This window comes from Theropithecus gelada, chromosome X, assembly GCF_003255815.1.
Source record: "Theropithecus gelada isolate Dixy chromosome X, Tgel_1.0, whole genome shotgun sequence".
Classification (NCBI taxonomy): Eukaryota; Metazoa; Chordata; class Mammalia; order Primates; family Cercopithecidae; genus Theropithecus; species Theropithecus gelada.
The window spans coordinates 79519553-79536147 of NC_037689.1; the positions used below are offsets into that span (position 1 = coordinate 79519553).

At 38.8% G+C, this 16595-nt stretch overlaps 1 protein-coding gene and 1 pseudogene across 1 annotated transcript in view; one reads left to right on the top strand and one right to left on the bottom strand.

Moving 5' to 3' along the window:
- The window catches only part of SLC16A2 (solute carrier family 16 member 2), a 99713-nt gene that overhangs the window by 42209 nt on the left and 40909 nt on the right, over positions 1 to 16595 (bottom strand). The window lies entirely within an intron of this gene.
- Positions 5899 to 6834, top strand: LOC112616516 (annotated as a pseudogene).

Here is a 16595-nt window from a genome sequence, read left to right on the forward strand (position 1 = left end):
AAAAAAAAAAAAAATAAATAAATAAATCTTGCAACTGCACACTCTTCTGGTCCGTGTTTGTTACTGCTCAAGCTGAGCTTTTGCTCGTCGTCCACCAATGCTGTTTGCCACCGTCGCAGACCCACCACTGACTTCCACCCCTCCAGATCTGGCAGGGTGTCGGCTGTGCTTCTGATCCAGCCAGGCGCCCATTGCTGCTCCGGATCGGGCTAGAGGCTCGCCATTGTTCCTGCATGGCTAAGTGCCCGGGTTCGTCCTAATCGAGGTGAACACTACTCGCTGGGTTCCACAGTTCTTTTCCACGACCCATGGCTTCTAATAGAGCTATAACACTCACCGCATGGCCCAAGGTTCCATTCTTTGGAATCCATGAGGCCAAGAACCCCAGGTCATAGAACAAAAGGCTTGCTGCCATCTTGGGAGCGGCTGCCCCATCTTGGGAGCAGCCCGCCACCATCTTGGGAGCTCTAAGAACAAAGATCCCCTGGTAACATTAGGATAAAGATACCTTGTGATAAGGCCGCCTGGGTATAATACTTCCAGTTATAAGTTGCAAAGATAGATATAGATACAGATATAGATATAGATATCCATATATGTTTTTCTAGAACAATGCTTATGTTTTCTTTAGCGAATTACTGAAAGTCTGTAACTAAAACTAAGCTTACTGTAGCTCAACACATAGAAGTTAAAAATAAGTCAGTTTTGTAACTTTGCCTTTTTTTGTTTGTTGGCTTTTTCCTTAAAAAGTATATATTCCTTAAAATATATATATATATATATATATATATATATATATATTTTTTTTTTTTGAGATGGTGTTTCACTCTCATTGCTCAGGCTGGAGTGCAATGGCCCGATCTCGGCTCACTGCAACCTCCGCTTTCCAGGTTCAAGCAATTCTCCTGCCTAAGCCCCCTGAGTAGCTGGGATTACAGGCATGCGCCACCGCACCCGGATAATTTTGTATTTTTAGTAGAGACGAGGTTTCTCCATGTTGGTCAGGCTGGACTCAAACTCCCGACCTCAGGTGATCTGCCAGCCTCGGCCTCCCAAATTGCTGGGATTATAGGCCTGAGCCACTGCACCCGGCCAAAATAAGAATTTTAAGAGGTAATAAATGCCTGTCCACATCCATTCCTATCTGGCCTAGAACAATTAATCGGCTATAAGTCTTTTGACTCTTAAGGCCCTGGGCCATAAGGAGCCCCACAAAGGGACAGGATGGACCTGGTGCAGGCAGCCATGCCACCCTGACAACGCTATGGGAGAAAATAAAGATTTGCTGGCCTTTAATGTTTCCTCTGCCAAATCTTGACCAAAAAGGGGAAAATGTAAACCAAAAATAAAATTCTAAGCTCCCCAACCATCTGAACGGACTTCCTCCTCAGCCAGGACTCTTTTAAAATTTAACCTAAGAGACTGTTTCAGGCCATGATGGGAAATGGGAGTCGAACATGCCTCATTATACCTCTCTGGTATTAATATCAACACAGACTTTAAGTCCGATAAGAAACATTTTACAACCTATTCTCTCTGAAGCCTGCTAGCTAAAAGCTTCCTCTGCACAATAAAACTTTGGTCTCCACAATCCTTTATCTTAACCCAAACATTTCCTTTCTATTGATCCCAGGTTCTTAAACAAACTCAACCAATTGTCAACTAGGAAATTTAAAAATTTGCCTATAGCCTGGAAGCCCCAACTTCAAGTTGTTTCGCCTTTCTGAACCAAACCAATGTATATCCTAAATGTATTTGATTAATGTTTTATGCCCCTCCAAAATGAATAAAACTAAACAGCACTTTCACCATCTTGGGCACATGTTCTCAAGACCTTCTGAGGGCTGTGTCACAGGTTGTGGTCACTCATATTTGGCTCAGAATAAATATCTTCAAATATTTTACAGAGTTTGACTCTTTTCATCAACACACCCCTACCCCCTAGTTTAGCATGATGGAAATTCTATTCTAGTTGGGTGTAGTCAGTAACATGGAGCTCTCTCTTCCTCTAGCTCCTAGTACAGGGCAACAGTTTGACTTTAGGAGGGTAGTCTGCTGGAATCTCTCATCGTCTAATACCAAGCTCCATGTTGCAGAAGTTTTATTCCACTTAGGTGAGGCCAAGAGGAGTGGGAAGCCCTTCCCCCAGTCAGCTCCCATTGGTAAAATGGAATCTCTACCTCAAGCATGGTGGGCCAATAATATTGTGTCTCTGATCACTCTGCCCCAGCTCACTCATAGGGTGCATGTTCAATGCTAGAAAAGCAAGTTGAGAAAAGCCATAGCTACCATTCCTGCCCAGCACCCTGCTCATAGAGCAGGGGTGTCATTCTGGAAGAAAGAAGCTGCTCTCCCTACTTCTAATGTCTAGTGTAGTACAGCAGAGATTCTGTCCATGAGGTGAGATGAGTTTTAAGAATGGAGAGCTCCTTAGCTCTCCCCAAGGAGTCTATCTTTATTTGGAAAAGAGAGTGAAGAAGTTTTTGTCTATGGTATTATCAGGAACAACGACAATCTTGGTGGTGAGCAATCAAGAGGGCACCAGAAGTTCTACGATTCTAGTAGTAGCTGCAGAATGGTTCACCAGCTAGAAGTTTAACAGAGAGAACCAGAGAAAAAACTAAGAAGAACCCTTTTAGGGTCTGGGCAAGCCTTGAAGACTTGAAAAGACGCAATTTTAATGTGGAAACATTTGTATCCCAGGGCATTGTTTAAAAACACTAATGGAATTAAGAAGTGGAGGCTAATAGGCTGGTTGTGATATTATTAGAGATAGATCATCCAGAAACTCAAAGAGGATCTTAGGTAAGGAGACAGAGAGCCCAGTTAAAATCACAGTATCACTGGTGGTAGATACTGTGTACATGCCCAAGACTGTGACCTCTGAGGAGTGACACAGAGGCTGTATGCTGCAGGGAAATAGACTTCATTGAATTACGCCAGATGTTGAACTTAGAGGACAAAGCAGCTACTTATAAATATGTTCAAAGACCTAAAGGAAGCTATGCTTAAAGAACTGAAAGAGTCAGGCAGGGTGGCTCATGCCTGTAATTCCAGCACTTTTCAGAGGCCAAAGCAGGAGGATCACTTGAGTCCAGGAGTTCAAGACCAGCCTGGGCAACACAGCGCCCATCTCTACAAAAAATAAAATTAGCTAAAATTAACTGTTTGTGGAGGCAGATGGCTGTGGTCCCAGCTACTTGGGAAGCTGAGATGGGAGAATCAGTTGAGCCCAGGAAGTCAAGACTGCAGTGAGGCAAGACTGTACCACTGCACTCCACCCTGGGTGACCCAGGGCGACCCTGTCTAAGAAAAAAAAGAAAAATAAAAAACTAAAAGAATTTGTGAGAAATTATTTTCATCAAATAGAAAATCAATAAGGAGATATAAGAAAGTCTAGTGTTGAAAAATACAATAACTGAAACAAAAAGTTTCATAGAAGAGATCAACAGGAGACAGGAAATAAAGTTAGCAAACTTGAAGATAGATCAATACATATTGTGCAAATTGAAGAAGATTGAGGACACAGAATGGTGAATAATGAACAGAGACTCAGAGAAATGTGAGGCATTATTAAGCACACCAATATACATGCAATGGAATTCCAAAAGAGAAGAGAGAGAAATAAACAGAAGAAAATATTCAAAAATAAGAAAAACTTTCAAAATTTGAAGAAAGTTATTAATCTACACCTCTAAGAAGCTCTACAAATAACAAATAGGATAAACATAAGGAGAAACACTTCAGAAACACCATATCAAAATGTCAGAAGCCAAAAACCAAGAGAAACTTTAAAAGCAGCAAGAGAAAATTAGTTATCACGTATAAGAGGAATTCCAATAAGATTTATGGCTGACTTCTACCAGAAAGAATAGAAGCTAAAAGGCATAGAGGGATGACATATTCAAAATGATGAAAGGAAAAAACTGTCAACCAAAAATATTTTATATGAAATATCCAGAATAGGAAAATTCAGAGATACAGAGAGTAGATATTGGTCATTAGGAGCTAGGGTCTGGGGCACTAAGGGAGAAACTGCTATTAGTTACAGGGTTTATTTTGGCGGTTTTGAAATGTTGTGGAATTAGATCATGGTAATGGTTGCAAGATATTGAAAATACATTTAAAACACTGAATTGTACACTTTTAAAGGGTGAATTTTATGGTCTATGAATTTTATCTCAATAAAAAAATTTAAAAACATCTCAAATCAGTAACCTAATATTCCAACTAAAGAAACTAGAAAAAGAAGAGCAGACTAAACCCAAAGCAAGCAGAAGGAAGGCAATAATAAAAACTTCACAGGAACAAATAAAATAGAGCAAAAAACAACGGAGAAAATCAAATGAAATCATAAGTTGGTTTTGTGAAAAGACCCACAGAACTGGCAAACCTTTAATTAGACTTAACGAGAAAAATAATGAGAAGATGCAAATTAGTAAAATTAAAAATGAAGAGGAGACATCAGTACTAACTTTACAGAAATAAAAGGAACATAAAGAAATACTATGAACAATTGTGTGCTACTGAATTAAATTACTTAAATGAAATGGAAACATTTCTATAAAGACAGAAACTGCCAAAATCCATGCAAGAAACAGAAAATCTGAATTTAACTGTAACAAGTAAAAAGATAGAATTAGTAATTAAAATACTCTGCTCCCCTTAAATAAACCCCCAACTCAAATGTCTTCACTGGTGAATTTTACCGAATATTTAGAAAATAATTATACCAATTCTTCACAAACTCTTCTAGAACAGGAGGGAACATTTCCCAACTCATCCTGTGAAGTCAGCCAAAGATATCACAAGAAGAGAATACTACAGACCAATATCTTTTAAGAAAATCGATGCAAAAATAAAATCATTGACAAAATCTAGCAAATTAACTCCAGTTACATATAGGAAAAATTATAAATCATGACCAAATGGGGTTTATCCCAGGAATGTAAAGTTGAGTTAACATTTGATAATCCACCAATGTAATACACTATCTCAATAGAAGAAAAGACAAAGAAGATCACATGATTATTTCAAGAGATGTAGAGAAAGCATTTGACAAAATATAACATTCTTTCACAATAAAAACATTCAACAAACTAGGAATAGAAGGGAATTTTTTCAATATGATAAAGGTCATCTATGAAAATCTCAAGGCTAATATCATACTTACTGCTGAAATACTGCTTCCCCCGTAAGATCAACAAGAAGACAAGACTGTTTGCTGTCATCATATCTATTATTCAGCACTGTACTTGAGGTTTCAGCCAGGACATTTAGACAAGAAAAAGAAATAAAAGTCATCTAGATTGGAAAAGAAAAAAAATAAAACTACCTCTGTTTGCAGATGACATGATCTTTTATATAGAAAAGACTAAGGAATCTGCAAAAACACCTACTAGAACTAATAACTTAGTTTAGCAAAGTTACAAGATAGAAAATCAATATACAAAGATGAATTATATTTCTATATACCAGCAATAAACAATTTTCAAATAAAATTAAAACAATTCCATTTACAAAAGCATCAAAAAGTATACACTACTTAGGAATAAATGTAACAAAAGAAGTATAAAACTTATACTCTGAAAGCTACAAAATATTGTTGGAGGAAATTTAAAAATATCTAAATAAGTGGAAACATTCCATTTTCTTGGATCAGAAGACTTAATATTATTAAGATGGCAATCTCTGTAAATTTACCTAAAGATTCAACAATATCCCTGTAAAAACCCTGGCTGCATTTTCTTTGCAGAAATTGACAAACTGATCCTAAGATTTGTATGAAAGTGCAAGAGAACTAGAATAGCAAAAACAATCTTGAAAAATGAACAACGGCTTTCTGCCCATGGACGCCGCTGAGGAAGCATCATTATAGTCTGTCTTCTCCCTGCCATCATGTCTAAGTCAGTGTCTCCTAAAGAGCCCGAACAGCTGAGGAAGCTCTTCATTGGAGGGTTGAGCTTTGAAACAACCTGAAAATGGCTCAAAATGGTTGAGCCATTTTGAACAATGGGGAATGCTCACAGACTGTGTGGAAATGAGTGATCCAAACACCAAGCCCTCCAGGGGCTTTGGGTTTGTCACATATGACACCATGGGGGAGATGGATGCAGCCATGAATGCAAGGCCACACAAGGTGGATGGAAGAGTTGTGGAACCAAAAAGAGCTGTCTCAAGAGAAGATTCTCAAAGACCAGGTGCCCACTTAACTTTGAAAAAGATATTTGTTGGTGGCATTAAAGAAGACACTGAAGAACATCAACTAAGAGATTATTTTGAATAGTATGGAAAAATTGAAGTGATTGAAATCATGACTGACCGAGGCAGTGGTAAGAAAAGGGGTTTTGCCTTTGTAACCTTTGACAACAATGACTCCATGGATAAGATTGTCATTCATAAATACCATAGTGTGAATGGCCACAACTGTGAAGTTAGGAAAGTCCTGTCAAAGCAAGAGATGGCTAGTGCTTCATCCAGCCAGAGGTGGAAGTGGTTCTGGAAACTTTGGTCACAGTCATGGAGGTGGTGGTCGTGGAGAAAACTTCAGTGGTGGTGGTGGCTTTGGTGGCAGCCGTGGTGGTGGTGGTTATGGTGGCAGTGGGGATGGCTATAATGGATTTGGTAATGATGGAAGCAATTTTGGAGGTGGTGGAAGCTACAATAATTTTGGCAATTACAACAATCAGTCTTCAAATTTTGGACCCATGAAACTTTGGAGGCAGAAGCTCTGGCCCCTATGGTGGTGGAGGCCAATACTTTGCCAAACCACAAAACCAAGGTGGCTATGGTGGTTCCAGTAGTAGCCGTAGCTGTGGCAGTGGCAGATTTTAATTAGGACACAAAGCTTAGCAGGAGAGGAGAGCCAGAGAAGTGGCAGGGAAGCTACAGGTTACAACGGATTTGTGAATTTAGCCAAGCACAGTGGTGGCAGGGCCTAACTGCTACAAAGCAGACATGTTTTAGACAAATACTCAATGTATGGGAAAAAAACTCAAGGATTGTATTTGTGACTAATTGTATAACAGGTTATTTTAGTTTCTGTTCCGTGGAAAGTGAAAAGCATTCCAACCAAGGGTTTTAATGTAGTTTTTTTTTGCACCCATGCTGTTAATTGCTAAATGTAATAGTCTGATTATGATGCTGAATAAATGTCTTTTTAATAAAAAAAAAAAGAAAGAAGAAAAATGAACAACAAAGTTGGAAGATTCACACTTCCTAATTTCACATCTACTACAAAGGTACAGTAATGAAAACCGTGTGGTACTTGCATAAGAATGAATATACAGATTAATGAAACAAAATTGAGAGTCCATTAAAAAATCCCTTTATGTTTACTGTGAATTGATTATTAGCAAGGGTGCCAAGATAATTCAATACAGATAAAACAGTCTTTTCAGCAAATGGTGATGGGTCAACTAGATATTCACATACAAAAGAATGAAGTTGAATTCCTGCGTGACACCATATATAGAAATTAGCTCAAAATGAAGTACATACCTACATATAAGAATTAAAAATATAGAAGTCCTAGAAGAAAGCATAGAAGTAAATAGAATAGGCAGTAGTCTTTTAGAAATAATTTAAAAGCACAACCAACAAAAAAAAACTAGATAAATTGGAGTTCATAAAAATTAAAAACATATTTCTGGGTATATACCCAAAATAATTGAAATCAGGGACTCAAACAGACATTTGTCCACTGAAGTTCAGAGCAGCATCATTCACAATAGCCAAAAGGTGGGAACAACCCAAATGTCCACTGATGGATGATTGGATAAACAAAATGTATATGTATACATATGTATGCATCTATGTGTGTATATACAATGAAATATTATTCACCCTTAAAAAGGAAGGAAATTCTGACACATGCTACAACATAGGTGAACCTGGAAGACATTATGCTAAGTGAAATAAGCCAGTTACAAAAAGACAAGTAAGTACTGTCTGATTCCATTTACATGATGTACCTAGAGTCATCAAACCCATAGGGACAGAAAGTAGAATGGTGGTTGCCAAGGACTGAGAAGAAGAGAAAATGGAGAGTAATTGTTTAAAAGATACAGAGTTTCAGTTTGGGAAGATGAAAAAGTACTGGAGATGGATGGTGGTGATACCTACACAAGAACGTAAATGTACTTAGTGCCACTGAAATGTACAATTAAAATGGTTAAAATTATAAATTTTGTGTTCTGTATATTTCACCACAATAAAACAGTGAAAAACTTGTACTTCAAGCGACACCAGTAAGAAAGTGAAAAGACAACACACAGAATGAGAGAAAATATTTTCAAATCATTTATCTGATAAGGGTTGAGTATCCAGAATATATATTTAAAACTCTAATAATTCAACAATAAAAAGACAAATAACATTTACAAATGGGCAAAGGTTTTCCAGTCTGGCATGTAAAGAGCTTGGAAGTTATCATTCTGTCTTAACAACAAATAAAAAGCTAAACAAACTGAAAAATAAACCACTGTTCTTAGAGCCATCAGAGAAATGAGGTCACAGGATTATAACTGTCATTCATTCCTAATCCTAAAATAACAGTAACAACACAGAGCTTACACCCTTCACAAAAATTCACACAAAACTAATCATAGACCTAAATGTAAAATGCAAAACTCTGAAATTCCTAGAAGATAATATAAAAGAAAATTTCAGTGACCTTGGGTGGTAATTTTTTATATATAACAACAAAGGCGCAATTCATAAAAGTTACAATTTGTAAACTGGACTTCATTAAAATTAAGAATTTCTGCTCTGTGAAAGACACTATCAAGTGAATGGGAGAAAATATTTGCAAATGACATATCTGATAAAGAATTGTTAATAATATATACAAAGAACTCTTAAAATTCAACAAAAAGAAAATACATAACTTGATATTTTAAAAGGCAAATCTAAATGAACACTTCACCAGAAAATATATATGGATGGTGAATATGCATATGAAAAGATGCTCAGTATCATATGTCATGAGGGAATTGCAGATGGAAACAACGAGATACCACTACACACGTATTAGAATAACCAAAATCCAAAACACTGACAACACCAAATGCTGGTGATGATGTGAAGCAACAGGAACTCTCATTTAGTGCTGGTGGGAATGCAAAATGGTACACCCACTTTGGAGGACAGTCTGGCAGTTTCTTACAAAGCTAAACATGCTCTTATGATACAATCCAGCAATTGTGCTCCTTGGTATTTACCCAAGTGGGTCAAAAACCTATGTCCACACACACACACAAAAACCTGCACATTATTGTTTATAGCAGTTTTATTCATAATTGCCAAAACTTGGAAGCAACCAAGATTTCTTTTGGTAGGTGAATGAATAAACTCTGGTACATCTAGACAGTGCAGTATTGTTCAGCACTCAAAAGAAATTGGCTATCAGGTCATGAAAACACATAGAGGAATCTTAAGTGCATATTATTAAGTGAAAGACACCAATCTGAAAAACCTCCATACTGTATGATTCCAATCAGATGATATGCTGGAAAAAGCAAAACTATGGAGACAGTAAAAGGATCAGTGGTTGCCAGGGGATGGTGAGATGAATAGGTAAAGCACAGGGACTTTTCAGAGCAGTGGAACTAGTCTGTATGATACTAAAATGGTAGACACATTATTATATATTTGACAAAACTTACAGAATGTACACCAAGAGTGAACCTAATGTAAATTATGAACTTTGGGTAACAGTGATGTGTCAATGTAGGTTCATCAATTGTAACAAAAGTACTATTCTGGTGAAGGAGTTAATAGTGGGGGTGCTGTGCGTGCTGGGGGGTAGCGGGTATACAGGAAATGTCTGCACCTTCTGCTCAATTTTGCTACAAACCTACAACTGCCCTAAAATCGTCTTTAAAAACAAAAAACAGGCCAAGGGTTTCAATAGACATTTCTTTAAAGAAGATATACAAATGGCCAATGAGCACGTGAAAAGATACCTAACATCTTATTCACCAAGGAACTGCAAATCAAAACCAAAATGAGATACCACTTCACAACCACTAGGATAGCTATAAAAAAAATACCAAAAATAAGTGTTGGTGAGGATGTACAGAAATTGAAATCTTCATGTGTTGTTTGTAGGAATGTAAAATGGGTTAGCTGTTTTGCAAAACATTTTGGCAGTTCCTTAAAATATTAAACATAAAGTTACCACTATATGATCCAGCATTCCCACTGCTGGGTATATATCCAAAAGAAGAAAAATCAGTATATCCAAGAGATGTCTGCACTCCCATGTTTGTTGCAGCACTATATGCAATAGCTAAGACATCGAATCAACCTAAGTACCCATCAACAGGTGAATGGATAAAGAAAATGTGATAACATATACACAATGGAATATTACTCAGGCATAAAAAAGAATGAAATCCTGTCACTTGCAGCAACATGAATAGAACTGGAAGTCATTCTATTAAGTGTAATAAGCCAAGCACAGAAAGACAAATGTTGCATGTTCTTATTCATATATAGGAGTTAAAAAGGTTGATTGGTTTCACGAAAGTAAAGGGTAGAGTGATGGTTACCAGAGGCTGGGAAGGGTAATGGGGAGTGGGGGTAAAGAAGGGTTGGCTAATGGTTACAAAAATATAGTTAGATAGAAGGAGTAAGATCTAGTGTTTGGTAGCACAATAGGGTGCCTATAGTTAAAAAAAATATTGTGTATTTCCAAATAACTAGAAGAATGGAATTAGAATGTTCTTAACACAAATAAATGATAAATGTTTAAGGTGATGGATTTCCCAGTTACCTTGATTTGCTCATTATAGATTGTATGCTTGTATCAAAATATCACGTGTACCCCATAAATAGTGCAACTATTATGTATACATAAAAATTAAATTGAAAATTTAAAAAAATTGAGGTACCATATCATCCAACAATTCTGCTGTTAGGTATATAACCAAGACAAATAAAAATGTTCATCTAATTTAAAAACTTGTACAGGACTTCTCCTAGCAGCATTAGTCATAATAGCCAAAAAGTAGAAACAACCGAAATGTCCATGAATTTGTAAGTGCATAAACAAAATGTGGTACAGTTTATCCATACAATAGCTATTATTCAGCCATAAAAAGAAATTTGTTGCTAATACATGCTATGATATAGAAGAACCTTGAAAACGTTATGCTAAGTGAAAAAAAGTCAGTCAAAAGACCATTTATTATATAATTCCACTTATATGAAATGTCTAGAACATGCACATTTATAGAAACAGAAAGTGGATTAGTATTTGCCAAGGTCTGTGAGGGGGTGATGGGGAGATTGTGGTGGTAGGGATGCCTAAAGGGTACCTGTTTCTTTGCGGGTGATGACAATGTTCTAAAATTGATTGTGGTAATGGTTATAAAGTCTGTGAATTTACTAAAGACCACTGAATTGTATACTTTAGTTGGGTTAATTGTGTGGCAAATAAATTTTGCCTCAATAAAGCTATTTTTTTAAAAGTTTAACAGAATAGAGGGTGATCTTTGAGTTGAGCCCTGAAGGATAATCTAATAATCAAAAAGTAGAGAAAGGCATTTCAAGCTGATGGAACAGCATGAACAGTGGTTTGGAGACTTGAAATGTGAATGATATGGTGTGAATGAAGAAGGTATGTGTGGGTGGTTTAGGTAAGAGTTGGGTGGGAAAAGATGATCCTGGGAAAGTTGCCCAGGACCTTGAATGGCATGGCCAGGAGTTTGAATCTAATCTCACCAGGACTATGGGATTCATGACTGGTTTCTGGGCTGGGCATTGACAAAGTCAAATTTCTATGTCATGGAGCATGCCTGACAACAATCAGTCTGTAGAATATATGGAAGGAGGCAAGAATACCTTTTTCAAACTGGTAGAATTTTGTGTACTATGTAGTTACAAAGGCTCTCCCTGGGGGTTTTCTTAATTGTCTTTTCTGAGCTGCCTCCCTCAGGGCTTTGTTCCTACAAGGCTTTGCCTATACTAGGATTTTATTTTTTGAAAACTAAATGTGCACAGCCTTCAAGCTCCAAAAGAATTACCCAGAGGTACCATTTCTGTTTCTGAGATGTACTTTGGGCGGGAGTGCTAGGACCCTACAAAGTAACCTTCAAACCAACCCTAGATTGGCCACAAAGTCTAGGTTATGGGTCTTGACCTGCTTTTCACATGTTCCCACATCCACCCCAATGCACATACTAACTTGGGATATTCTCTTTGTTTTAGAAGCCCCTCTTGGCCGGGCGCGGTGGCTCACGCCTGTAATCCCAGCACTTTGGGAGGCCGAGGCGGGCGGATCACAAGGTCAGGAGATCGAGACCATGGTGAAACCCCGTCTCTACTAAAAATACAAAAAAATTAGCTGGGCGCGGTGGCAGGTGCCTGTAGTCCCAGCTACTTGGGAGGCTGAGGCAGGAGAATGGCAGGAACCCGGGAGGCGGAGCTTGCAGTGAGCCGAGATCGCGCCACTGCACTCCAGCCAGGGGGACAGAGCAAGACTCCGTCTCAAAAAAAAAAAAAGAAGCCCCCCTTAGCCTTAGACCCCCAACTCCAAGCTCTACCACTAATCTGCTGTGTAGCCTAGGTCAAATTTCTTACTCTTCTGGGTCTTGCTTTCTCTGTCTATATCATGAGGGGTTCTGAAAAGATTATATCTAAGGCCCCTTACCACTTTCCAGCTTAGCTTTCTCTAGATAGAGCTGAGCCTATATGGGCAGAAGAAGAGCAGAAAGGCAGGAAAAGGCAGGAAGATGGAGGAGAGGGGTGGGCCCTTAAAGGGCTTTATACCTCTCTCTCTGGCTGAGAGCTATCTGGGTATATGGTGACATGGTGCTCAAGAAAGGTTTGTTGAATTGAACAAAACTCACCAGTTGTGCCAGAAAAGTGTCTAGCTCCATTTGGTTCTGTGGCCATAAAATGATCTGGGTAGGTAGAATCAGATAAAAAATACCAGAACCTTGACTGAAGGTCTAAAACCTCTCTAGGGCCGCATCACTAAGTATTGAATATTGTGACAAAGCCATGGGCTTCTGGACCAAGGTTGGTAAATTAATTCAGGGAAGGGCAACGTTGTTTTTACCAGACACAAAAGGGCAACTTTAAGATGAGGAAAGTCACAGAGACTGAGAGCCCTGGAAGAAGCATGGGTCTGCAGCAGACCCCAGACAGAATCTTTTGCCTCCTTATCAGTGGGTTCTGCATCAGTGGGTTTAACCAAAAGCAGATCGAAAATGTTTGACAAAAAATGGATGACTGTGTCTGTGCTAAACATGTACAGATTTTGTCATTACTCTTTAAATAATATAGTATAACAACTATTTGCATAGCATTTACATTGTATTAGGTATCATAAGTAATCTAGAGTGATATAAAGTTTATGAGAGGATGTGTATAGGTTATATGCAAATACTACACCATTTTTTATAAAGGACATGAGACATGAGCATCTATGGATTTTGGTGTCTGCAAGGGGTCCTGAAACTAATCTCCCACATATACCGAGGGATGGCTATTCTCCCACAGTAAAGCAGGTGCTCAAGGAAGATCAGAGGAATGGCAAATAGGGAGTCAGGAAAGGGGGTGGAGAATGCTGTAGCCTGAGCAGCTGTTTGGCTTTCATAGCTTTTTAGAAGCCAGGTCTAGAAAAAGCTCATAAACACAATAAAAGCAAAAAATTCATACCAGCCACAAGCACCAGGGCTTTGAAGCATTGGTGGGAGAGTATGGAGTCTGAATCCACCGCCCATCCGGACTCCTGAAACCCTGGGGGCCTGGGATGGAGCCTGCCTGCTTCTTTCTAGGCTTTCCCCAAGAATGATGCCTCCTGCTGGGCTTGCAGTTCTCTTGGTTCCCTTCTCTTCTCTCCTTGGAGGTGGTATTGACCAGCCCTCTCCCACCAGATAAGGACATCTTGTTCCTTCTGATCTAGGAGAGCAAAACAGTTCTCATTCCCTGGGGGCTGGGAGGGTCACAGAGGGGAAGTTCTGATGTTTGTAAGCAGATCAGTCAGCCCCAGGGGCTCCTGGTCCCCATATCCTCCACCACCTCCCCCTTGTGTCCCCTCCCTCACAGGGCCAATTTACTACTTTGTTCATCGCCCAGAGGCTAGCAGCAAGTAGAGAACAATGCATCCCATTTCCCTGGAATTGTCACCCCAATTTGGGGGTTGGTTGTGGAAGAAAATTGCAGCATGCTTCTTACTGGGCCTCTCTCCAACCCTCTCCAGCTCTTTCCTGCCTTCTAGTGGGGACTACCCTGGTGCACACACACTGTCTCCAAGCCACAAAATGGGCTCAGCACCACCCCCAACTCCCTGGGCAGCCCAGAAGAGCCCAGAAGAGCGAAATATTGCTCAAGCTGGCCTTGAGGCTCAGGTAAAGAGTGTGAAGGGTGGACAAGAGCTGCAAGAACCTGATTGGCTCATCAGGTTGTAGCAGCTGATAAGCCAATGCTCTCTGAAGGGTTCTGCCCCTGCTTTTCTCTGCAGTAGTTCATTCTCAAGGACACTTGCAGGAACTCCAGATCCCAGGACAAAGCTTTTGTGCTTGGTTCCTCATTCCAGGCTTCTCCTTTCCATACTGTGGCAAAATCTCATGCCACACTCTCCTCATGGCCTAAAGAGTCATCCTTGGTTTCCAAATAGCCCCATGAAACCTTTTAAAATTTTATTAAGGAAATATAAAATAAAATAAGAGTGAAATACAAGTATGGCCATTTCTTTGGGCATTACTGGAAGAAAGACATGAGATGGACCTCATATCCTATTTCATTAACAGTTTTTCACACCATGCAATTTCTCTCTGAACCCCTTTCCTGAAACAACAGCTGTTTGCTGGCCATAGGCCAGCCCAGTACTAGAGATGGGAATCCTCTGTGTTGCCATGTTCCCTGGCTCCATGGAGGAGCAATAGGTCTGTTTGTTGCTGTTGTTGAGATGGGATCTTGCTATGTTGCCCAGACTGGTCTCAAACTCCTAGCCTCAAGTGATCCTCCCACCTCAGCCTCCTCCCAAAGTGCTGGTATTACAGGCCACCACACCTAGCCTAGGTCTGAAACAGAATATTTTAGGGTTGTGTCTTTTGTCCACTTATGGACTTCCAGTCACCCCTAGCTGGGTGAAGACTCTAGCCTTTGTCTAGGCCAGTGGGTTTAAAAGGAAATTAATACCATCTTTATTTGGTATTATATTTAGTGGTTTGTTTTAGTAAATATAAAATATTTACAAGGGCTTTTGCCTTTCAGTCCCCCTCAAGAAAACTCCTTATACAAGTCTTACATTATTCAACTGAAATTCTTCTTACACAGGCTTTCAGAAACCTATTCACAATGCTTGGGGAGGTGCAACTGTAGGATCAACAGTGTGTAATAACATCAAAGGATATAAAATAACAACAACAAAAACTGCCAAAAAATAGCTTGAGTACAAAGAGACACACAAATGCAACATTTCCCAAGTCAGTTTCTGCTGGAAACATTTTGAAAATGGAAGTCATTAGTTAAATTTTAAAAGTACTTGTAAACAACTTGTACATAAATGTTCAGAACAGCTTTATTTGTAACAGCCCCAAACTGTAAACAACCCAACTGCCCATCAACAGGTAATTAGATAAGACAAACTGTGTTATCAACACAATGTAATACTACTTAGCAATACAAAAAAATTAAAATGTTGATACACACCTTATTCTGAATCTCAAAATAATTATGCTAAGTGGAAAATCTCTAGACAAAAAGAGTAAATACTGTATAATTCCACATACAAATAATTCTAAAAATGCCAATTAATCTACAGTTACAGAAAGCAGATCAGTAATTGCCGGAGGATGGTGGTAGAGGGAGGGATGAACTAAAAAAGGACATGAAGAAACTTTTGAGGATGATGTACATGCTCATTATCTAGATTACTGCAATGATTTCATGAATGTACACATTTGTCAAAATTGACCAAATAATGTACTTTAAATATGTGCAGTTTATTGTACATCAGTTATGCCTTAATAAGCTCTAAAAAGTAATCAGATTTAGAGCAAAAAATATTAATTGCAGTGGATCCTGTTGAACTAACTCAATATTCTTATTTTCAACCCTCTTCTCTATTTCTATCATCATTACAAAAGCTATAAAAACTACACTCTTACTTTTTCAGATTCACTTGCAGCTAGAAGTTAGAAAGTTAAAACCTTTCTAAATCCATGGAACCCCCTTTCCTTTCCAATTGCAATTTTATACTGAAGTGCATTGCATAAATAATATAAAAGCAGGAATGCTCTGATGTGATGGAGGCACTTGTCAGCCTACTGAAAACTCCACTGATTTTTTTTTCTCACTTATTTTGTCCCTCCCATCCTCTCCCTCTGCAGTAGTCCTTGGAAAAATCTGAAGAATCTCTAGAGTTGTGCATATCTCTTCTTTCCCAGGCAAGCTACCTTTTCACTATCCCAAAAGATGATAGAGTCCAGGCCCCTCATTTTATAAGTGGGTAAATTGAACCATAAAGAGATGAAGAGACCTGCATGTGGTCTCACAAGAAAGAAGCAGAAGTTGGTGGCCCAAGTGTTTTGGGCTTCTCAGGCCAGATTCCTTTGTTGAGTCTGTGGGCAGTGTTTCTG